Below are 24,526 nucleotides of genomic sequence, written 5' to 3' on the forward strand. Positions count from 1 at the left end.
TCCGAAATGTTGATCACGTGTGAACCCAGTTTCAGTCTTCTGGAAGTCCATAACCGTACAGCTTGCTCTCCAGGTCAGCCTTTTGGATACTTTGGAATGACTGTAACGATTTGGGGTGACAGTCTTTGAACTCCATTTTTAGGGAGAATCTAGCAAACATCTACACCCACATACTATATGCAAGGTCTCTAGCAGCTTCGGGGGCCCTGATTATTATTTATTAACAATTTAAGAATTATTAATAAATAAAAATATTATTTCTTCCTAGATCACTTTTTTTTTTTTTTTGGCCAATAAAGCTATGTGGGTCATTTTCAAAAGTGGGTCCCAGTGCTAAACAGTTGAGGAAGCACTGCTCTACCAGAAAAGATGGGTGTTGTAGCCTTGCCCACATGCTGTTGAAGAGCAATGCGGGAAGAGGATGTGCACCTGAAGAGGGCACTGTGGCTAGGAGACTGACAGATGGGACAGGAGGGTTTTCCCTCTTACCTTCCCTGAAAATTCTCTTTGGTTTGCATTAGACACTCCTCCCTTCCTCCTTCATCCCAGAGAGCCCATCAGCTGCAGAGCAAGCAGGTAGGAGGACCTATCAGGCAAGCTCTTCCTCTCCCCCCTTCCTCCAAGGATGGAGTTCTAGTGCACAGAGTAGTTCTTTATGACCACATGCCTTGAAGTGATCTTGGAAGCAGACCTCTCCCAAATCCCACTGTGCTCACATCTCTTTCGGCTCTAGAGCAGTGTTTCGCTTGGTACTCTTCCCACCGGTGGTAACTGAGATCGTGTTTGGTGGGCATCCACAGGACCCCCAGACTCTCACTGCCTGGCAGCGAGACCAGCAGTGCAAGGCGGCAAGCAGCAGTAGGAACTCCAGTGTGCATTTTTTGCATACTCAAAAAATCCCTCCCATCTGCCCTGAGCATTTGTTGTGTTGCGCCTGACCTCCCAGTCCAGCAGTAACTGGTGATGACATCACCCCCAGTTAACTTCTGGTGGTACTTCCAATAGGTGGACCATGCAAAGTGGTACAGCAGGGGACAAATGTTAAGAAAAGCTGCTCTTCAGGTAAAGCTGGGTGGTTCTATGGATTCCATTTTTCTCTCTGGCTTGAAATCCGCTTGCTGGGAGAGCAGGCAGAGAAATTGCTGAGTTTGCAATAAAGTAATTCAGAGGCTGAGATAATATGTTTCATTTTGCCCAATGTACTTGCAAGCAGTGTGCTGTTTTCGTGTGTCTCGAATGCATGAATGTGCAAGTGGACCCTCTGTGATGATTTAATCGGGGTGAGTTGGAGGAACTATTTTTAAAGGCTGGGAGGTGGAGCTGATGCGGAATTTTGAAAGAGGAGAAGTTTTCCCGCTGGTTGGAAAGAAATGGGACAGATTAAGCCGTTTCTGCTCAACGTTGCATATACGCAACAGGAATCAAATGTGTACCTCTGTGGGCTGGGCAAAATGGGTTAAGAGGGAAGAGATGGTTTCGCAGAGGCAGGGAAGCAAGAGAAGGGTTGGAAAGGAAGCAGGAAGTTGATGGCCTCGATCCTCTGCAGCTTATTGGGGAGTCAGCCACAGTCAGCGGTGGAATTTTGTTTCCAAGGTAATGTGAATCTGTGTGCAGAAGGGAAAGGGGGGGACTGGGCACCCAGGCAAGCAGGAATGAGAGGAGAAGAGGGGTGGGGAGAGAGGCGCAGCCAAGAGTTGCAGGTGGGGAGAAATGCTCAGTTGTTGTTCCTTTCAGACAGACAGAGGTGACCCTGCTGGACTTCTTCTGACAAGCAAGCAGGAGAATGGATCTGGCCAGCCTGCCTGCCTTTCAGGCACACACAGGCTTCCTTCTCCTTCTCTCTGGTGTTCTGCACACACGTGCACACACTACTCAGCGTCCCTTCTCATAACCTCTCTGTCTGATGTCCACCACCACCCCCGGCCACCCACCACATCCCTCCCCCAGTTTCAAGGTTCTGGACTTCAGACTTCAGCCTTTCTGCTTCAAGCCTCGTGCCACGATCAGCCCCTCCAGCTCCATGTTTTTCCGTGCAACAGAAATGTGCAGACTGAGGAGGGCACTTCAGCACCTTCCTTCTCTGGTCCCATGACGGAAAGATCAGAGCCTGGCAGGAGGCAGCCCTCCTGCCCACCTGGGATGGCCTTCCACAGCAGCACTGATGGTTGTTGGTGCCCCCGTGTTGGGGCAGAAGGGCAAAGGTGTCCACCCCACTGCCCCTCCCAGTCAAGACTGCCTTTGTACTTGAGCATCATCAGCATCCAGCCCTCCTGCCTGCACCATTCCTCACTGAATCCATTCAGTCTCCTTTGCAGCCACCAGCAAGATTAGCGGAAATGCTGGCACACCAGGATGTCCAATATGAAGCTGGCACATAATATTAAAAACCCGGTAAAGTTATTTTTCCTTCTCTCCCTGACAGATAGTAGAGAAACAGAACCAACACTGACTGAACCACCACGTCCTTGCAGAGGAGCAGAAATGGCTGCTGCTCATCCGTGCCAGGTAAGGGACATGACCAGGGGACCACTGGAGCCTCTATCACAGGCACGTATCCTCCTGCACTGAGTGTCTCATGACAACAAAGGACACTGTCAGCATCCCCCACCTTCTTCCCACAAGGCTCTTTCCACCCTGCAGGAAACATTTAGATGTTCCTCACTTGCTATGGAACGCTATGGAACGCTATGGAACTCCCTTCCCCTTGACTTAAGAATGGCTCCCTCTCTTGAGACCTTTCGGCAAGGCCTGAAGACCCTTCTGTTTAAACAGGCCTTCTGAGTTCTTGGCCTTTTAACATCTTTTTAACATCTTTTAATATTTTTTTACAGGCCTGATTCTTTTATGACTTGCTGCTGCTCTATGCTCTTTTTACCTATTTTTTTTACTCTGACTGCTGTTTTTAGTATGTGTTAATATGTTTTTATTTGTTTTTTAAATTGTTTTTAATATGTTGTAAGCCGCCTTGAGTCCCTTCGGGGAGAAAGGCGGGGTAGAAATAAAGTTATTATTATTATTATTATTGCTGGTCTGCAGACTTGACCTGGGCTAAATAGGGAGTCTCCTTTTTCTTCCAGTGCCCCGTTTCATTCAAGGAAGTCGCCGTGTATTTCAGCAGTGCAGAGTGGGCTCTGCTGGATCAAGGCCAACGGCATCTGTACGAGGCAATCATGATGGACAATTATGAGAGTGTCACCTTTGTAGGTAAGGAAGCTCCTTTTCCAGGGACAGAGCAGGTGTCCACTGTGTTTGATTATTCTCAGATCAGAACCTCCCTCCTGTGAGATAAGACAATGAAGGTTCCATCAGCCAAATTTCAGTCTGTCACTCCCTTTCCCCCTTATATTCAGCAGAGACCTTGGGTCTCAAGAGGGGGAGTTCCTACCTTTGTACCTGGGGATGGTGGGCGCCCGTCAGCTACTCCTTGCCTTCTTTCCCATGCAGCATTGCCAGCCCTTCCTGGGGGTGCTCCAGCTCTGTGAGTCCCAGTATATGTTCCTCGGTCCCATGCATCCTGCTGCCCTTTTCATGCCTGCCCCTTTCTTCTCAATCCGCTCCCATCTGGGCCATGGGAAGCTCGGTCTTTCCTCCCCCTCTCTTTCCCTATCTTGGCCCACCCCTTCATAGTCCTCTCCTCAGGCATCGTCTCCTTCTCCCCAGATTGCTCCCCCTTCCTTCTTTCCTCCACTTCCCCTGTTTTGTCTTCCAGTGTCCTTTCCTCTCCACCGCCCTCTCCATCTCACTTTCTTCCCCACGTTTGGATGTGCTGATCTTTAAACCTCCCGAGCACAGTTGACAGTGTTCTCATCTGCTCTCATCATTGGCAGTGAAGAGAGGGGGCTGGTGGTCATGGCCAGTTGGGCATGACATGGCGTTGATGCTGCTGCTCAGCTCTCCCCTCCACAGGGAGGGCCCAGGAGCAGTGCAGTGTTGCAGAACTCCACAGTCTGCAACAGGACCTGAGTTCGGATCCTCTGCTGCATAGGAGGTTGCCAGGGAGAGTTGTAGGCTAGGTGCATGACCTGGGCATGGCTCCTGCTCAGCTTGATGGGCCCACATCTTCCCTTGAAGAGGGTAGTGCCAACCTGGGGATGTTATGAGGTGCCTACCCAGCCTTGGGCATTTTTTCCCTTGGCTGACCTTTGGAGGAGGTGGGCTGGTTCTTTCTTGGAGGCCATGTCTTCTTCTTTTTGGGCTCTCTCAAATGCCAGGAAAGAAACACCATAAATATCTGTGCATGAGTGGCCTTGCAGGCTCTGATGGGAGAAGAGCAGGGGATAGATGTTTGGCACTTCTATATATATAATGGCCAAGGTGCAAGGATGAAAATTGTCTCACCTTGTGGACGGGTTTAGGTACAGGACACAGAAAGAAACTGCGTATATCTCCACTGCAGTGTTATCTCAGCATACTCCTGAGATATCTCAGCTCCTCTTATAGGTAGGGGCAGAAAAAAATGGTAAATACGAAATATCACGAATTATCACAAAATTTTGACTGTTTAAATCCACAAAACACGAAATCCCCTTTAATCCCCGAAATAACCCAATTTTACTTGTTTACCTGTCTCAAACCTCCCCCCCCCATTGTACTAACAATTAATCTCTCTTCTTTTGCAAACCCTAAGAACATAAGAACATAAGAACAGCCCCACTGGATCAGGCCATAGGCCCATCTAGTCCAGCTTCCTGTATCTCACAGCGGCCCACCAAATGCCCCAGGGAGCACACCAGATAACAAGAGACCTCATCCTGGTGCTCTCCCCTACATCTGGCATTCTGACTTAACCCATTCCTAAAATCAGGAGGTTGCGCATACACATCATGGCTTGTACCCCATAATGGATTTTTCCTCCAGAAACTCATCCAATCCCCTTTTAAAGGCGTCTAGGCTAGACGCCATCACCACATCCTGTGGCAAGGAATTCCACAGACCGACCACGCGCTGAGTAAAGAAATATTTTCTTTTGTCTGTCCTAACCCGCCCAACACTCAATTTTAGTGGATGTCCCCTGGTTCTGGTATTATGTGAGAGTGTAAAGAGCATCTCCCTATCCACTCTGTCCATCCCCTGCATAATTTTGTATGTCTCAATCATGTCCCCCCTCAAGCGTCTCTTTTCTAGGCTGAAGAGGCCCAAACGCCGTAGCCTTTCCTCATAAGGAAGGTGCCCCAGCCCCGTAATCATCTTAGTCGCTCTCTTTTGCACCTTTTCCATTTCCACTATGTCTTTTTTGAGATGCGGCGACCAGAACTGGACACAATACTCCAGGTGTGGCCTTACCATAGATTTGTACAATGGCATTATAATACTAACCGTTTTGTTCTCAATATCCTTCCTAATGATCCCAAGCATAGAATTGGCCTTCTTCACTGCTGCCGCACATTGGGTCGACACTTTCATCGACCTGTCCACCACCACCCCAAGATCTCTCTCCTGATCTGTCACAGACAGCTCAGAACCCATCAGCCTATATCTAAAGTTTTGATTTTTTTGCCCCAATGTGCATGACTTTACACTTACTGACATTGAAGCGCATCTGCCATTTTGCTGCCCATTCTGCCAGTCTGGAGAGATCCTTCTGGAGCTCCTCACAATCACTTCTGGTCTTTACCACTCGGAAAAGTTTGGTGTCGTCTGCAAACTTAGCCACTTCACTGCTCAACCCTGTCTCCAGGTCATTTATGAAGAGGTTGAAAAGCACCGGTCCCAGGACAGATCCTTGGGGCACACCGCTTTTCACCTCTCTCCATTGTGAAAATTGCCCATTGACACCCACTCTCTGCTTCCTGGCCTCCAACCAGTTCTCAATCCACGAGAGGACCTGTCCTCTAATTCCCTGACTGTGGAGTTTTTTCAGTAGCCTTTGGTGAGGGACCGTGTCAAACGCCTTCTGAAAGTCCAGATATATAATGTCCACGGGTTCTCCCGCATCCACATGCCTGTTGACCTTTTCAAAGAATTCTATAAGGTTGGTGAGGCAAGACTTACCCTTACAGAAGCCATGCTGACTCTCCCTCAGCAAGGCCTGTTCGTCTATGTGTTTTGAGATCCTATCTTTGATGAGGCATTCCACCATCTTACCCGGTATAGATGTTAGGCTGACGGGCCTATAGTTTCCCGGGTCCCCCCTCTTTCCCTTTTTAAAAATAGGCGTGACATTTGCTATCCTCCAATCTTCTGGTACCATGGCCGTTTTGAGGGACAAGTTGCATACCTTAGTCAAGAGATCTGCAACTTCATTCTTCAATTCCTTAATAACCCTTGGGTGTATGCCATCAGGGCCCGGTGACTTATTGATCTTTAATTTATCAATGAGGTCTGAAACATCTTCTCTTTTAACCTCTATCTGACTTAACTCCTCGGTCAGGAGGGGCTGTTCGGGCAGCGGTATCTGCCCGAGGTCTTCTGCCGTGAAGACAGATGCAAAGAACTCATTTAATTTCTCTGCCATCTCTAAGTCTCCTTTTATCTCCCCTTTCCCTCCCTCACCATCCAGAGGGCCAACCGCTTCTCTGGCGGGTTTCCTGCTTCTAACATATTTGAAGAAGCTTTTATTATTCCCCTTAATGTTGCCGGCCATGCGTTCCTCATAGTCTCGCTTGGCCTCCCCTATCACCTTCTTACATTTCTTTTGCCACAGTTTATGTTCCTTTTTATTCTCTTCATTAGGGCAAGACTTCCATTTACGGAAGGAAGCTTCCTTGCCCTTCACAGCCTCTCTAACTTGGCTGGTTAGCCATGCGGGCACTCTCCTGGATTTAGTGGAACCCTTCTTTCTTTGCGGTATACACCTCTGCTGGGCCTCTATTACTGTTGTTTTAAGCAGCCTCCATGCACTCTGGAGAGACTGGACTCTTTTTACCCTCCCTTTCAACCTCCTTCTAACCAGCCTCCTCATTTGAGGGAAGTCCGCCCGTCGGAAGTCAAGGGTTTTTGTTAGAGATTTGCCTGGTATTCTTCCCCCAACGTGCACATCAAAACGGATCGCAGCATGATCACTGTTCCCCAATGGCTCAGTAACATTTACATCTCTAACCAGGTCCTGCGTACCGCACAAAATTAAATCCAGAGTCACCTGTCCTCTGGTGGGCTCCGTGACTAGCTGATCTAAGCCACAGTCATTTAGCACGTCAAGAAATCCGGTTTCCTTATCGTGACCAGAACACAAATTGACCCAGTCAATATGAGGATAATTGAAGTCCCCCATGATTACAACCCTGTCCTTCCTTGTCACCTCCCTGATCTGTTTCCTCATTTCAAGGTCCCCATCAGATTTCTGGTCTGGAGGACGATAGCACACCCCCAGTATTACATCGCTGCACAAGCCTGGTAATTTAACCCACAGAGATTCTACGGTGGAGTCGGACCCACCTTCAATCTCTACTTTGCTGGATTCTATCCCTTCCTTAACATAAAGGGCCACCCCACCTCCAACACGCCCCTGCCTGTCCCTCCTGTAGAGTTTATAGCCCGGGATTGCGGTATCCCACTGATTCTCCGCATTCCACCAGGTTTCCGTTATGCCCACTATGTCAATATTTTCCCTTGTCACCAGACATTCCAGTTCTCCCACCTTTGCTCGTAGACTTCGGGCATTCGCATAAAAGCATTTATACACGGAATGCCCCAGGATGGGCTGCTTATTCGCTCCTTTGTCCCTGCATCCTCTCATTGTGCCAAACCGTCTATCACATCCCATCTCCCTACCTTTCCCAATTTCTTCTCCTACCCTGCCTTTGTCTTGTTGTTCTCTAACCTCCCCATCCTCATCCCATAGGGATGAGGAGTCCCGAACCGGATGCCCCTCGGCTCCTGTCGGCCTTCCCCCAGGGATCAGTTTAAAAGCTGCTCTGCCACCTTTTTAATGTTATGCGCCAGCAGTCTGGTTCCATTCTGGTTCAAATGGAGCCCGTCCCTCTTGTACAGGCCCCGCTTGTCCCAAAACGTTCCCCAGTGCCTAACGAATCTAAACCCCTCCTCCCTACACCACCGTCTCATCCACGCATTGAGACCCCTGATCTCCGCCTGCCTAGCTGGCCCTGCGCGTGGAACAGGTAGCACTTCAGAGAACGCTACCTTTGAGGTCCTGGCTTTCAGCTTCCTGCCTAAAAGCCTAAATTTGGCCTCCAGGACCTCCCAGCTACACTTGCCCACGTCGTTGGTGCCGACATGCACCACAGCCGCTACCTCTCCCCCAGCACTGTCTACTAGCCTGTCTAGACGAGAAGTGATGTCCGCAACCTTCGCACCAGGCAGGCAAGTCACCATGCGGTCCTCACATCCGTCGCAAACCCCCCTCTCTATGTTTCTAATAATCGAATCCCCCACTACAAGAAGCCCCCGACCCCCCTCCCGCCGAGGAGTATCCCGAGTGCGCTCGGATACGGGCCCATCTCCTGGAGAAGGGATCCCCCCTAGGGGATTGTTTCCCTCCTCTCCAGGATGACGTCCTCCAGTCCCGAGACTTCCCACCCGGGCAGCCGAGGAGCTGCACGCCTGAGGTTGGGACGAAGCCTGATCGTCCCCAGAAGTCTCCCCACGGTCCTCCTCTGGCTGCCTGCGCTTCTCCAGGTCGGCCACCAAGGCTTCAAGGGAGCGGACGCGTTCCCTGAGAGCCTGGAGCTCCTTGCACCGAGGACACACCCATGACTTATACCCCAGAGGCATATAATCATACATGTGGCACTCGATGCAGAACACTGGATAGCCCCCACTCTGCTGCTGGCTGTCTGACTGCATAGCTTTTTTGTTGTTGTTGTTGTTGTTTTATTTAGGGGTCCTTTTAAAAACCGTACACTGGATAGCAGCCTTTTTCTCTAGGGAAGAGGAAGGGCAATGTATGGGGCCCTGGCCTCCTCGCCCTGCTGCTGAACTCGCCCAGATGCTAAACTCTTGTGCCTTACCTGGCACTTAGTTCCCAGAGGCACTGGGTTCCCAGAGGCCACACGCGTCTGCAGAGAGCCTCACGCGATGGCCTGCCTAGCTTTATACTCCTGGCTGGCTCCTCCCCCCTCCTTCCTTCCTGATTGAAAGGGGGCTGGCCTTCCCAGGTGAGTTTACAAAAGCTCAGGAAGGCAAATGGCTGCTGATGGGCGTGACCTACTCTGCAGGCTCCTGAATGGACTGCTTGGGGCTCTTAATGGGTTGGGAATTGGCCCTTCCTAGGTCCTTTCCCTCCTAGTTCTGCTCTCTTAGGCTGGACTGTTTTTGTAACCTCAAGCTAGTTTTTATTTGGGTTTGTTTAATTATTTATTGCTCTCTAGATCCTGTGTCCCAATTTACTGACCTGTTTAGGTTATGTTCTAACTTAGATTAGGTTTAACCTGGGTTAAGTATAGGTTTAATTTAAGCAAGTAGAAAACCTGCTTTTCACTTTATCCTCCTCCCTTTCTTCGATTAAGTGCTACCTTAGGTGCAGCTAACTTTCAATTTTGATTTAAATGCCTGACCCTTGGGCACTTACTCACGAGTAGGACTCGGCACTTACTCACGAGTAGGACTCTGCTCCTGCTCAGAGTAGCCCTATGTACCGCCCTTAGGTGCTAACTTTCAATTTTGATTTAAGGTTGCTTTAAAGGTAAGGTTAAGGTTAGAAGACAGGGAGTTAGAAAGACAAAGCGTTAGAATGAGTACACTTACCTCCTCCTCCTCCTCTCCTTCTCCAAAACTCAGAGGTCTCCTTGCCTTCTCCTCGCCCAGATGCTAAACTCTTGTGCCTTACCTGGCACTTAGTTCCCAGAGGCACTTGGTTCCCAGAGGCCACACGCGTCTGCGTCTGTGCAAACCCTGTGCAAAAGGCAGCATTTATTACCTTTTGCTTTGGAATAGTAAGAACCTTGACTCATATACATAATCCAGAAAAAGATGATAGATTGTGGATTTTCTCAATTTGGATTAGGATGCTCTATCTTGAAAAATATTGCATTCTATGATCTGTTATGATGGTCCCCATATTTTAACTTAGAGTAATTCTTTTAAAGTGAATTTTGTAGCATTAAAATATGGGTAGGATGGTGGGAGATTTTATTTCTACTCCTAGTTTTATCTTAATTTGGGTTGCCAACTGTAGTATTCAATGTATTTCGTTTTTATATTGTTTATGCTGGACGTGCTCTGGTGGGTCACTGTGAGATGCAGGAAGCTGGACTAGATGGGCCTTTGGCTTGATCCAGCGGGGCTCTTCCTATGTTCTTATGCATTGGTATTGATTTTTATGCTGGTCTGTGACTGCAATAAAGATTTGATTTGACTCAGTCGCTACAGGGGGTGACTGTGATGTTGCTGAAGTGGACAGCAGAGAACTCCAATTCAATGTCCATGCAATCGCCCCCTGCAGCAACTGCGGCTACAATCGTATCCACACTTTCCTGGGAGTAAGCCCCATGGACTATAATACTTACTTCTGAGTAGACATGCATAGGATTGGGCTCAGAGTCTATGTATATGCGTCTAGGTTCTCTCTGTTCCAGAGATAAAGAAAATAAATGCTGCCTTTTGCACAGGGTTTGAAGATGGCAAATGCTGTTATGTTTATGTTGTGTTGATCATTCAATTCTTTTTGAAGCAGTTTGGACAAGCAAGCAGGATTGTGGGTTTCAATCATTTGATTCCCCTTATTGAAGGCTTTTTAGAGCAGTTGAAAACAACAAGCTGGGTTGTGTGCCCTTTGGCTGTAGTAAACCACACACACACAACCTGCTCCCTTGATAGCCTTGGTGTCTGGAAGCATTTGGTTCATTTAACCACATGGGCTTTTTCTGTGTTATCTTAAGAGCAAATCTGACCGTGATGTAGTTGTGCAACTACATCAAGCAAACCTTACATCAGGGTGTCAGACATGTGGCCCCTGAAAGCCATTTATTTATCCAGCCCCCGTTATAATTGGGCTTTCGTAGCTTGATAATTGAGCTCTCTCTTATCTTGAAAATATGAACCAGATTTACACATTTTCTCTTCTGTCACTTGCAGCTAATGAGTTCCGAAGTGAGAACAAAGTACCGTATTTTTCGCTCTATAAGACGCACCTGACCATAAGACGCACCTAGTTTTTAGAGGAGGAAAACAGGAAAAAAAATATTCTGAACCAAATAGTGTAATAAAATATGTCTCTCCGCTGCTCTGTTTCCATGCTCCTTAGCATATTTTACTACCTCTAGTTTAAAAGGAATTTTATATGCTAGCCTTTTCTGCTTTATCATCCTTGCACTGGTAGAATGAGGTACTGTAGTATTATTCTGCAAGTGCATTGTCACTAAGCGTTGAACATTTGCATTACCATTGAGCGCCTGCATTTGCATTACAATTTGCATTTGCATTACCATTGCATTTGCATTACCATTGAGCGCAGGCAGGACCCTGGTCAGGGGCAGAAGCACCTGCCAAGGAGGCTCTGCTGCCCTGAGAATGCCTGCAGCTTTGCAGTATTCGCTCCATAAGATGCACACACTTCCCTCCCCACTTTTGGGGGGGGGGGGGGAAGTGCGTCTTATGGAGCGAAAAATACAGTACGGTCATCATCTGCTTAATGATATCACTTTCTGCTTAATGATGTCACACCTGGCTTTAATTAGGTGCCATGAATGCTAACTTTGGCCCTCTGTATGAAATGAGTTGGACACCCCTGGCTTCCATGGTCCCTGTTCTGCCCATATTACAGCTATCGCACCTGATTAAAATGATTTACAATTGATTATAAATGTAAATTTTGAATAAAAACACATAACTCTGCTTTCTACACTTTTAATTTTTGGAAAACACCAAAATCTGGGGAAAAAATAAAACCATTTTCACCCATGTCTACATATAGGATCCTGGGAATTGTAGTTTTTGGAGAGCCGTGAGAAGTCTCTTCCAGAGATGATTCTCAATTATTCAGGTCTAGTGTTGTCTGAGGAAAACCCAAGATTAAATCTTCTCTGTAGGCATCTCACTTTTGGATGCAGTCCTGTCTATGGTATAGACCAAGTCCTGGAGAAGGTTTGGCTGACCGGGTTCAGTCTGCTGCCTGTCCTTGAGACGGGTGTGTTGTTGCCACCCTTTTCCAGCTGTGGCATCTACTGCATGAGACTGATGCCTGCTAGACTCTATTACTCTTTTTTGTAATGCGTGCTCAATATACTCATGTGACCACATATACAGATTGCTGGGGGCATGCAGGGAGAGCATGACCCAGGGAGCATGTTTTCATCAGGCCTTTTGGCATCAGGTCTCAGATCCATAGGGTAGGAAAGTCATATTTTTAATATCAAAGTAGTCAACACCTGCCCATTAAACTGGCTTAAATAGAACTCTGGGCCAAAAATCAAATGGAGCTTCACCTGCTCCAAAGTTCTCTTCAAGCTACTGTACTACAGGTTTAACCTTGTGACTAAAGCTACTTCCTGAGTCCTGCTGGACATCTGGAATGAGCCACCACAACCTCAGTTAGGTGTAGAGTCAAAGGCAGCGGCCTTCAAGGGCCATAAAAAAAAAGGTTCCTTCCTTATGTCACCTCACCAGTATCATCTATGGGGGAAAATGTATAAGAGCTTCCTGTTCTTCTTTTTCACTCTCCAACCTGCTGAAGGTTTGTGATACATTAAACTTGTTGGTGCCATATGAAATCACCCCCAGTCCTGCTACCATACAAGAACCACCATACCAGTTGGCAACTAAGATCAATAATCACTCCACTCCCCCTTTCTTTTTCAGCCAGTCTCCCTCCCCTCTCCTCTCCCCAAGAGCAACACAAGAAGCTGCTCCAGCTCTCTTGCCCTGCTTTCCTCCTTCAAGCAAGGGCCTAATCGTCAGGGTTAGCGTCAGAACCCCTGTTTTTGCCTATACACCCTGGTTTTGATCAGGTGCATGACCCAAACCTGGCATCCTTGCCCCACAGCTCCTGCAATGCTGTGTGTTCCATTCTGATGCCTGGGGGGGACAAGTATAGGCTGGATGTGGGCTCAGAAGCTTAGAATGAACCCATTTTTTGTGAACAGGTGTACACATTTGATTCCTGTTGCGTATATGCAACGTTGGGCAAAAATGATTTAATTCAGACAGGGTGGAGGTTTTTTCCTAGTGAAAATATAGCAGATTAGTAATGTATCCACTGCAGTTACAGGGTGCTGTGGATTTCTGGGCCCCTGATCTGGTCAGAAATAAAAAAAATGCCCACCAATTTGCCAACTATATGCTTTTTCTTCCTTTGATGTATTTTTATATTTTCACCTCATTTCAGCAGAATCACTTTGGAAGCAGGTTGGAAGAAAGAGGCAGCTACCTCAGTCTTCACAGCAAGGAACATGCGCAGGAGAAAATCCCTTTATGTGTCAGGAGTGTGGAAAGAGCTTCAGTGGAAATGGTGACCTTATAATTCATGAAAGAACCCACACAGGGGAGAAGCCATATACATGTCAGGAATGTGGAAAAGGCTTCAGCTGCAGAAGATATCTAAGATCCCACCAGAGAACCCACACAGGGGAGAAACCCTATACATGCCTGGAGTGTGGAAAGAGCTACAGTGGGAGTGGTGACCTCGCAACTCATCAAAGAACCCACACAGGAGAGAAGCCGTACACATGCCAGGAATGTGGCAAAAGCTTCAGTTGCAAAAGATATCTAACATACCACCAGAGAACCCACACAGGGGAAAAACCCTATACATGCCTGGAGTGTGGAAAAAGCTTCCTTCACAGCAGCCATCTCATGATCCATCAAAGAAGCCACACAGGGGAGCGAGACTATACATGCCAGAGTTGTGGAAAAAGTTTTATTCGAAGCACCAGCCTTATGAACCATCAAAGGACTCACACAGGGGAAAAACCCTATACGTGCCAGGAGTGCGGGAAGACCTTTAGTCACAGCGGTAGCCTTACGAAACATCAGAGAACCCACACAGGGGAGAAACCCTATACATGCCAGGAGTGTGGGAAAAGCTTCATTCGCAGAGACAACCTTATGACACACCAAAGAACCCATACGGGGGAGAAACCGTATACATGCCAGGAATGTGGAAGAAGCTTCACTTCAAGTAGTCATTTTAAAGTCCATCAAAGAACCCACACAGGGGAGAAACCCTATACATGCCAGAGGTGTGGAAAGAGCTTTATTTACAGCAATAGCCTTTTGAATCATCTGAGAAATCACACTGGGGAGAATCCCTATACATGCCAGGAATGTGGGAAGAGCTTTGATTCTAGTAGTCACTTTAAAGTCCATCAAAGAACCCATACAGGAGAGAAACCCTATACATGCCAAGAGTGTGGACAGAGCTACACTTCAAGTAGTCACTTTAAAGTTCATCAGAGAACCCACACAGGGGAGAAACCCTATACATGCCAGGGATGTGGAAAGAGCTTTATTCGCAGTACTAGCCTTATGTATCATCAAAGAACCCACACAGGGGAGAAACCCTTTATATGCCAGGAGTGCGGGAAGAGCTTCAGTCACAGTGGTAGCCTTATGAAACATCAGAGAACCCACACAGGGGAGAAACCCTATACATGTCAGGATTGTGGGAAAAGCTTCATTCAGAGTAGCCATCTTACATCCCATAAGAGAACCCACACAGGGGACAGACCCTATATTTGTGAAAAGTGTGGAAAAAGCTTTGTTTCTAGTCGTAATCTAATATGCCATCAGAGAACCCACACAGGGGAGAAACCCTATACATTGCAGGATTGTGGAAAAGGCCTTATTCAGAATAGCCATCTTATATCCCAGTGGTCTTCAACCTTTTTTGTTCCATGATCCCAACAAATAAATGAGTGAATAAAACATGAGATTGAAGACCCACCACCGATCCTGCCACTCTCCTGGGACCCGATCCACACCCCACCTGCTCTGTTTTCCCCTATCTCTTGTGTCTTCACAACAACCCTGTGAGCAGGGCCATAAGAGCTGTGGGGCAAGACAAGAAGAAGAGGCTGCATAATTCAGTTTTGATAAGGCAGTACAATTTTGTATTGGATTCAAGTTCTCTCTTGCACAGGCTTTAAAAGGTTGCCGTGCCCCCCTCCCCAAGTGTGACTTTACAAACCCATAGGGGTTGGGACCCAGAGGGCGAAGAGCACTGCCACAAGAGAGCTCACACAGGGGAGAAACCTATACATGCTTATGTGCCACAAGAGAAACCACACAAGGGTCAAACCTTACTCATGTCATGAACGTGCAAAGAGCTTCACTCTCAGAGAATACCTCACAACCCATGAGGGAGAACCCACACAAGGGAAATATCTTCTACATGTCATGAGTGTAGAAAAAGCTACAGTACAAATGAATTTATCACACACCAGAGAAGCCACATAGGAGAGAGACATGCTGGGAACGTAGAAAGTGCTTCAGTTGCTGATGCTGATGCCTTTCTACCCATTAGAGAACTCACACAGAGTAGAGACCTTATACATGTCACAGTTGTGGAGGATATTTTGTGCTTGGTCAAGTCTTGCTGAGCATATAAGGGAATACACTGCAGTGTAACCAAATTAACATGGTGGGTGGGGAGTCCCTTGCTTTGCAATCAAGAATTAGTGTCTGAAAAGTTCCTGCTACTTTTCCAGTGTTCAATTGAAATGTATATGAAGTATTTGTTTCTGATGTTTTTGTTTTGTTTTTTTTAAAGTAAAATTTGTGAAATTAATGGCCTGTTTTTATCTCCTGGAGAATATATGCTTTGTTTGTATTCTTCTCAACTGGAAAGTCTCCTGCAATTTTCAAGAGAAAGGCATTCATCTGGGGGCATAATAGGTTTCTTGACTTGCTGTATGTCTGCCACTAGCCAGACGCATGTTAGAGACCCTGAAATTGTCTTAATTTCTCAGCCACAACCTGTTTTTAACAAAGCATAGCTTAGAATGACTGGCAGCAGGCATCACAGACATCAAGGCTCACTCACCTGTAAGAACAGACTGGTTGGGAGTGATAACATGAGACCCCAAATATGTCCTGAAGCCTGTTCAGGCTAGAAATACAGGTGTGCACCACTTAACGATGGGGATATGTTCTCCGATCCCCGTTGTTATGTGATTAGGCCATTAAGTGAACATTCAGTCCAATCTATCACCATTGTTGTGTAAACAGACACTCCCTGCCAGAAACTAGCTGGTTGTACAGGCTACTGGAGATAGATGGCCTCTTCTTTGCAATTAAGGGCCTCTTTGTTGTGTAAACAGACACTCTGCTGGAGGCCATGGGAGTCCTGACTGCCTCATTAAGAGCCTCTTTGTTGTGCTTTGACCACTGTCATATGCAGTCTGTTGTTAAGCGGAAGGTTGTTAAGCGGCAGCTGCCTGTACAGTAGTTTTCTGGAGAAAGGAGCCTGAATTACCAGCTTCTGAAAGAGGCAGAGCAACAGGAACCACAGGGTCTGTTGAACTAACTGGGTGTGATATAGAAGGTCACAAAACTCCCCCCAATTCCATGATCCAGTACCCATTGCAGGCTATCAACTTTTCTGGGGGGAGGGGGGAAGACCAGAATTTCTGACTTAAGACAGGTCTACCTAAATCATAAATCCCATTCGATTACTGGGGGCTCACAAAAGGTCAAAGCATTCCACATTGTGATTTCTCAGCTTATTTTGGAAGTGGCATTCCAGGCTATAGTGTAAATGCTTACACAATAGACAGTTTCACTGGCATACTAAATGTGCAGAAACTGGTATACCCCCCACCCAGTGGCAGCCAATTCATGGCACGCGTGAAGAACTTCATGCCAGGTACCAAACTGGAGGAAACTATGAGTTGCCAGGGTATCCTACTCCCACACACAGCCACCTCTGGTCCAAACTGGCCTGACTGGTTCCTCTTCTTGCACTGCAGTATGTTGGGGGGGGGGGGATGGAGAAGACATACATCTACCCCTTGGCAACCCCTCCTATGCATTTTTTTTAAACTGCTTGGCAGGGTTAGGAGAGTTCTTTATTTTAAATAAATTTTTAAACTTATTGTAAACCTTTTACTTACTGGCTTACTGACTTGATCTAATTTTGTTGTATGGGGATGTTAATAATTTTTCTGCTTATGTCACATCTGGCCATGATATCACTACCAGGTTAGTGACATCACTTCCAGTGCATCCTGACAGATTGTCATTCTAAAAAGTGGATCTCAGTGCAAAGTTTGAGAACTACTGCCCTATACAATGTATAGAATTGGTGCCTTAATAGGGAGCTGCAGCCAATGGCCCAGTAGGACAAGGGAACTGCCAGTCGAAAAAGTTTGGGATCCACTGCCTTAGAGCACAGAACAGAGGACCCTGCCTCTTCAGTCAGAGCCCTCTGGGAGTAGGTTGGCTTCAGGAACACCCACCCACCCACCTACCCATGTTATGAATCATGTTGGGGTTTTGCTTGTTAAATCAGATGGGATTAGTTGGATGCCTGTGTGAAGATGTGTGAGCAGGACAGAGTGGTAGAGGGCAGGCTGGAGTCCTGATCTGCCCGACCACAGCTTCAGAACAACCAGCTTCAAACCTTGTCACAGTAGCTTGTCTAATCTGCCAAAGAGCTGAGTTGGTAGCGGCAGCAAAAGCAGTGGTGATGGAGCACACATATATTTTTGGGAGGGGTGCTGGGGTGCAAATTTGCAGGCATTAGGGCAAACCTTCTTGGGCTGCTCCTAGAAACCTCTAACACAGTAGTTCCCAAACTCTGGGTCCACGGCCCACCAGTGGGTCACGACCCAATTTTTGGTGGTTTGCAAAGCTGACGGGGTAGTTTAGGCTACGTGCATCAAGGGTTTAAACAACCTGCTGTCCAATCACTATTATAGCCACAGAGGCTTCAGCAACCAGTAAAGTGAAACTTTTTTTAAGGTGTGTCCTGATGCTTAAAAGTTTAGGAACCACTGCTGTCACAGGATTACGTTAAGGGAAAGACGGGGCAGAATGACATCAGGATTAATCAATGGCTTCTTGCAATAAGAAATGTGTAGTGTGGACTTTGTTGTGAGCTGAAATGTCGCTAGAAAAAAAACCTGTAGAGGGTTAGCAAACATGCCCTTGCTAGCAGGAGAAAGAAAGAAAGAAAGAAAGAAAGAAAGAAAGACTTCTTTGTAACCTGTGGCCTGAAGACAACAGATTGTGTGTGTGTGTGTGTGTGTGTGTGTGTCAGAGAGAGTGAGAGAGAGCAGGTGAATGGCAAAAATATAATGGACTGCAGACTCTATGGACTACATTTCCCAGCAGCACCTGCTGAATCATGTGACAGAGACCAGGCAAGGAGGAAGCTTCAGGAGAGGGGATGGATGGATGGAAGAAGAAGGGAAGCCCAAGACCCAGAGAGAGGGAGAGACTGCAAGCAGGTGAGTGAGACTGGAGAAGGGAATCTGGAGGGCGTGCATTGCAGACGGGGAGAGAAGGGGCTCTGGCTCTGCACATGCTAAGAGATGCCTGGGGAAGGAAGGGCTTGCTGGGCTCTACCCTGACACCTGCAAGGGCTGCTGCTGCACTGGCAGCCCTGGACACCTGGGGAAGACCCTCCTCTGGCCAATGTGGGAGATCCTGTTGTTTCATCCCACCCTGAGTTGCTTGCCAGCTGCTCCCCTGCCCTGTTCAGTCACCAGCTTTTGTCAGACAACTGTCAGGGTGGTTGCTCAGAGCCCCAGTGTTGCAGGCGAAGGTCCCCTCCCACTGTTCCCCCCCCCCCAGTCAAGGCTGCCTCTGCCTCCTGCCTGGAAGCCATAGCACTATTCCTCACTGTTACCCTGCACATGCCTGATCTCATCTGATCCCGGAAGCTAAGCAGAGTCAGGCCTGGTTAGTACTTGGATGGGAGACCGCCTGGGAATACCAGGTGCTGTAGGCTTATGCCATAGTCTTTCGAGACTGACGGTTGCCAACCAACCAACCATTCCCCACTGGATCCTTCCGGTCTTCTTTGCAGCCACCACCATGACTAGTGGAAAAGACAGCACAAAAGGACGTCCAGTAAGAAGCCTGTATACCAGTGGTTCTCACACGTTTAGCACTGGGACCCACTTGTTAGAATGAGAATCTGTCAGGACCCACTGGAAGTGATGTCATGACCAGAAGTGACATCATCAAGCAGGAAAACTTTTAACAATCCTAGGCTGTAATCCTACCCACACTTACCCAGGATTAAGTCCCATTAACTATCATTGTTAAAAAGCATATACAGAGTAGTCTGCTAAAAGTACAGATCTGTAACAGTTCTCCAAATGCAGTCACATGGGCAGCATCAAGCATAGTATATGTACGTCTGTTCAAAGTACAGACGCATCACATTTCCTCAAATGCACTCACACACCATGGCAACATCAAGTCTAATATATTAAAAATAAAATATTGAAATAAATGGGGATCCACCTGAAATTGGCTCGCGACCCACCTAGTGGGTCCTGACCCACAGTTTGAGAAACACTGCTGTATACTGTATTATACTGTATTGCAAACCTTGCAGTGTGCTTCTCCTTTCTCTCCATGACAGACAGTATAGAAATGGACCCAGTGCAAACCAGGCCACTTCTTTGTGCAGGAGCAGAAATGGCTGCCACTCATCCAGGCCAGGTAAGGAACATGAGCAAGGGCAGCTTTGGCCTCTCTTCTGTCTCACAGGGACATTTCCTCTTGGACTGAAACACAAAGGACATTGTCAGCATCCCCCAGCTCCTTCCCACATGGTATCCTGCAGGAAACATACAGATGTTCCTCACTTGCAGGACTGCAGACTCAACCTGGGCTAGTCTTTTCTTTAAAAAAAAATTTATTATTACCTAGGCTAGTCTTTTAATGGGGAATCTCCTTTTCCTTCCAGAGCCTCATTTCATTTGCGGAGGTCGCTGTGTATTTCAGCAGTGCGGAGTGGGCTCTGCTGGATCACCACCAACGGTGTCTGCATGAGGCAGTCATGATGGACAATTATGAGAATGTCACTGTTGTAGGTAAGGAAGGTCCTTTATTGGTAGATGCCCAGGTGGAAACAGTTGCCAACTGACACAGAGCAGAGGATCTTTTGTTCTGGAGGAAAAGAGAGGTTCATCCTTTTCTAACTGGGGTTTCACTCCCTCTGAAGGAACTGGTGCCAAGTCTGGCCATGGTGGGCCACTGTGGGATATAGGAAACTGGGCTAGTTGGGTGTATGGCCTGATCCATTAGGGCTATTCTTACGTTCTTATGTTCATGCTTTGAACCTGGGTGCACTCCTGGGAGTCCATGTGGCATCCCTAGTCTAGATATAACTGTGGCTGGTTTTTCAGCTGTGACATTTGCTGGAAAATGCCCCACTCAGTAGAAGACAACTTCTCCAAAAGCTTGAACTTGTCTTTCCTAAATCCCAAAAACTCTTTAGTGGCATTCTCCCTTTCTTTGTTGATTTCCTAGTATTTATTCTTGCTCTCCAATTGTAGTTTTTATATTCTTTTGAAATTTCTTCACTGCCTCTAAAGAAACAAAACATAATATTGTGTAACATAATATTATTTAACATGTTAGCAGTTGTTATGGCTTTGCTGGGTCCCAATTCTGATCGGAGAAAAACAAATGGCTAATGGAGTTTTGTCCCTTGGGGCGCAATCCTAACCGACTTTCCAGCCTCAAGGTCAGGGCAATGCAGATCCAAGGTAAGGGAACAAACATTTCCTTACTTTGAGGAGGCCTCTGAGACTGCCCCCCCCCAACTGCAGGATGCAGCACATGCCCCATTGGCACTGCTATGTCAGTGCAGGAAAGTTGTTTACGATTTAGGCCTTGGTCTCTTACTATATTTGCCTCCTTATTTCAGCAGCATCAGCTTGGAAACATTTTGGAAGGAACACTCAGAACACCCGTTCCTCTAAGCAAGGCATTCTCATAGGGAAGAAGGACTATGTCTGCTCTGTGTTTGGAAACAGCATCAATCACAGCAGCCTCACAAGCCATCAGAGAAACCACGCAGGAGAGAAACCATATCCATGTCAGGAGTGTGGAAAGAGCTTCACGTGCAGCAGCCAATTAACCCGCCATTGGAGAACCCACACAGGTGAAAAACCATATGAGTGCCAGGAGTGTGGAAAGAGCTACCGTCAGAGTGGTACCCTTCGAACTCATCAGAGAACCCACAGAGGGGAGAAACCCTATGCATGCCAGGAGTGTGGAAAGAGCTTCAACAGCAGCAGCAACCTCACAGTCCATCAGAGAACCCACACAGGGGAGAAACCCTATACATGCCAGGAGTGTGGCAACAGCTTCAGCTGCAGCAGTCAACTAGCAGTCCATCAGAGAACCCACACGGGGGAGAAACCGTATGCTTGCCAGGAGTGTGGAAACAGCTTCAACTCCAGCAGTCAACTAGCACGCCATCAGAGAATCCACACAGGGGAGAAACCCTATACCTGCCAAGAGTGTGGAAAGAGCTACCGTCAGAGTGGTGCCCTTATGACCCATCAGAGAACCCACACGGGGGAGAAACCCTATACGTGCCTGGAATGTGGAAAGAGCTTAAGCAGCAGCAGCAACCTGATAACTCATCAGAGAACCCACATAGGGGAGAAACCCTATATATGCCTGGAATGTGGAAAGCGCTTAAGCAGCAGCAGCAGCCTAATAACTCATCAGAGAACCCACACAGGGGAGAAACCCTATACATGCCTGGAATGTGGAAAGCGCTTAAGCAGCAGCAGCAGCCTGATAACTCATCAGAGAACCCACACAGGGGAGAAACCGTATACGTGCCAGGAGTGTGGCAATAGCTTCAGCTGCAGTAGCCAGCTCAGCCGCCATCACAGAACCCACACAGGGGAGAAACCCTATGCATGCCAAGAGTGTGGCAATAGCTTCAGCTGCAGTAGCCAGCTCAGCCGCCATCAGAGAACCCACATGGGAGAAACCGTATACGTGCCAGTAGTGTGGAAAGAACTTCAGCCGCAGCAACAGCCTTAGATTCCATTGCAGAACCCATGTAGGAGAGAGACCTTATACATGCCAAGATTGTTTGAAGTGTTTCAGTCAGAGCAGCACCCTTGCAAACCATCAGAGAACTCACACAGGGGAGAAGCCCTTTACCTGCCAGGAGTGTGGAAAGAGCTTCAGTCGCAGCAGCACCCTTGTAATTCACCAGAGAAGCCACACAGAGGAGAAACCCTTTGCCTGTCTGGAGTGTGGAAAGAGCTTCTGTCAGAGCAGTGCCCTAACAGTCCATCAGAGGTCTCACACAGGGGGGGAAACGTACAGGTGCTAGTATCATGGAAGGAAGTTTTGTGCATAGTCACACAAGGGAGGGACGGCTGAGAGGAAGGAGGGAGGGTTAGCATCACATTTGCCGAGTTCCTGAAGTGGTCCTGATCCATCCTGCGCAATGTGGAGTCCCTGTTCTGACACAACAGGCACAGGGTTGTTGCATCACGACAAAGGCATAGTTTGCTAGGCAAAATCCTCCTATACTTAAAGGGTTTTGCGAAACTACCGACATGACGCTGTGGGGATAGCCGGCGTAATTACGAGGAAGTTAGCAAGAACTCTGGAGATGCTGTTGAACAGGAGTGAGTGAAATGTGTGAGTGTGAAATGTGTGAGTGAGTGAAGAAACGTCCAGGGGAGGGTATTGATATGAGAAAGAGGTTCAATCAGCAGAGGTACAACATGCCAAGTACAGCTGCCAGCAGGTCCGCTCTAAAATTTCAACAAGAGTTGGAATGGACTGATGAAAGTGATGCAGAAGGAGGAAAAGATTCTTGGAAGTTGCCAGACAAAGGCTTATGGCAAGAGACTGTTGCAAAAAGACAAAAGGGTGAGTGGCTGGGCGTGCAGAAACCTCCTTCACCCACTCCTGCACCAACTGCTCCACCACCAGCACAAGTAGAGGGGGAAGGGAATGCTACTGGAACTTTCCCAGGAGCAGCAATGCCCACAGCAGGAGACTGGACTCAACTTCTTGCCATGCAACAATGCCTTATAGAGATGCAAATGGAGGACCGGAGAAGACAAAGGCTGCGTCTCACAGAGCAATGGGACATACACATGTTTCCAAGGTATGTCTGTGATGGGGATGCAATGTCCTACCTGGCTATGTTTGAACAGACATGTGAAGATGAGGAAGTGCCTAAAACTTTGTGGTTAAGGATACTGTGCCCACAATGTGTAGGTACAGAGCTAGCACACATACTAGCGGGACTGCCTAAAGAACAAAGGCACAATTACAAACTGTTTAAGTCCTTAGTCAAGGAGAACCTGGCCATAAATGAGCAAATGGCAAGGCAGAAGTTTCACCATGCAGAAAGGAAGCCAGAGGAGTCATATACAAACTTCCAGCTACGCCTAGAGAGAGCTTTGATCACCTGGGCTGAGACAGTGGAAGTAGAAACTGCGCAGCAGTGGAGAGAGTTGGTGGCAAAAGAACATTTTTTCTCCTATTTACCACCCGAACTGTCAGAATGGGTGGCAGAGCGTCAACCGGCTAATGCGCTTCAAGCTGCGCGAATTGCCGATGAAATTGTGTCATGAAGACAGCTTCAGAGGGCCAACACTAGGAGTCAACCTTATGCACAGCCTGAAAACTTTCAGCAACCACCAGCAAAGAAAGGAGGGGGAGGAGAGACAGCCAGGCCCCAAAAGCCAGCTGACTTCCACAACCTTCCAAGGAATGCTGAAGCCTCTACAAACAAGGATCTTCCTTGCTATGGATGCGGTCAGGCAGGCCACCTGAAAAAATTCTGTTCCCAAAATGCCCAAGGAAATGCTGTGCAAACTCCAGCCCCTAAGACTGTAAGTAACCCATTGAGGCCCAGGGTACAATGGGTTGCAAGCCATGCCCAAAGGGAGGACCCTAGTGAATCCCATGAAGAAGGGGAGCCTGCTCTAAACCTCAGCAGTTACCTGAAGGGAGAGAGGGAGGGGACAGCCCACTCCTCTGTTCCAAGAGTTCCCCAAGTGCTTGTCAGAGCTGTAGAAGGTGGGGGGAAGAGCAAGGCCATATCAGAGAACAATAGAGACTCTCTACCAGTTGCTGAGACAACAAATGGGACCTCAGAACCAGTGGCCCCAATGATGCATATTTCCTGTTCCTCAAAAAACCATGCTAGCAAACATCAGGTTAATTTAACTGTCAATGGAAAAAAGATACGCGGACACTTCTATTCTGGGGACACTTGTATTCTGGGGCCAAACTGACCTCAGTTCATAGAAATTTGGTGGAGGAATGTCACATTTTGCCTGGAGAAACTTTTAGAGTAAAGCCTTATGAGAGTCCTGAGATTTCTGTACTTAAGGTGCAAAGGTGCAGTTAGAATTTAAAGGTTGGAAAGGTACACGTGTTGTGGCTGTACATTCAAACACACCCACATCAGTTCTTTTAGGGCAAGATTTTTGTGATGTGTTAGACAGGCAGCAAGCTGCCAAAAGGAAGTCTACTAGAGAAGCTCCAGCAGGCAGAAATCCATCTGGTCAAGCCAAAGCTTCTAAAGCAGCAAAAGGAAGAGCGTCTTCAAGCATCTCTTCCATCAGCCAGGAAGCTAAAGCAGAAGAAATTACTTCCAAACCTAAAATTAGGGATAAACAAACAATAGGAAGTGGAAGATTTTTAGCAGCGCCCCAAAAAGGAAGACATTATCATGTTG

At 47.5% G+C, this 24,526-nt stretch overlaps 1 pseudogene; it reads left to right on the forward strand.

The window, feature by feature from the left end:
• Nucleotides 1–23,247, forward strand: part of LOC136663852 (zinc finger protein 850-like) — a 35,186-nt pseudogene extending 11,939 nt beyond the window's left edge.
• Nucleotides 23,248–24,526: the final 1,279 nt, after the last annotated feature.

The sequence above is a fragment of the Tiliqua scincoides genome, chromosome 13 (genome assembly GCF_035046505.1).
Source record: "Tiliqua scincoides isolate rTilSci1 chromosome 13, rTilSci1.hap2, whole genome shotgun sequence".
Classification (NCBI taxonomy): Eukaryota; Metazoa; Chordata; class Lepidosauria; order Squamata; family Scincidae; genus Tiliqua; species Tiliqua scincoides.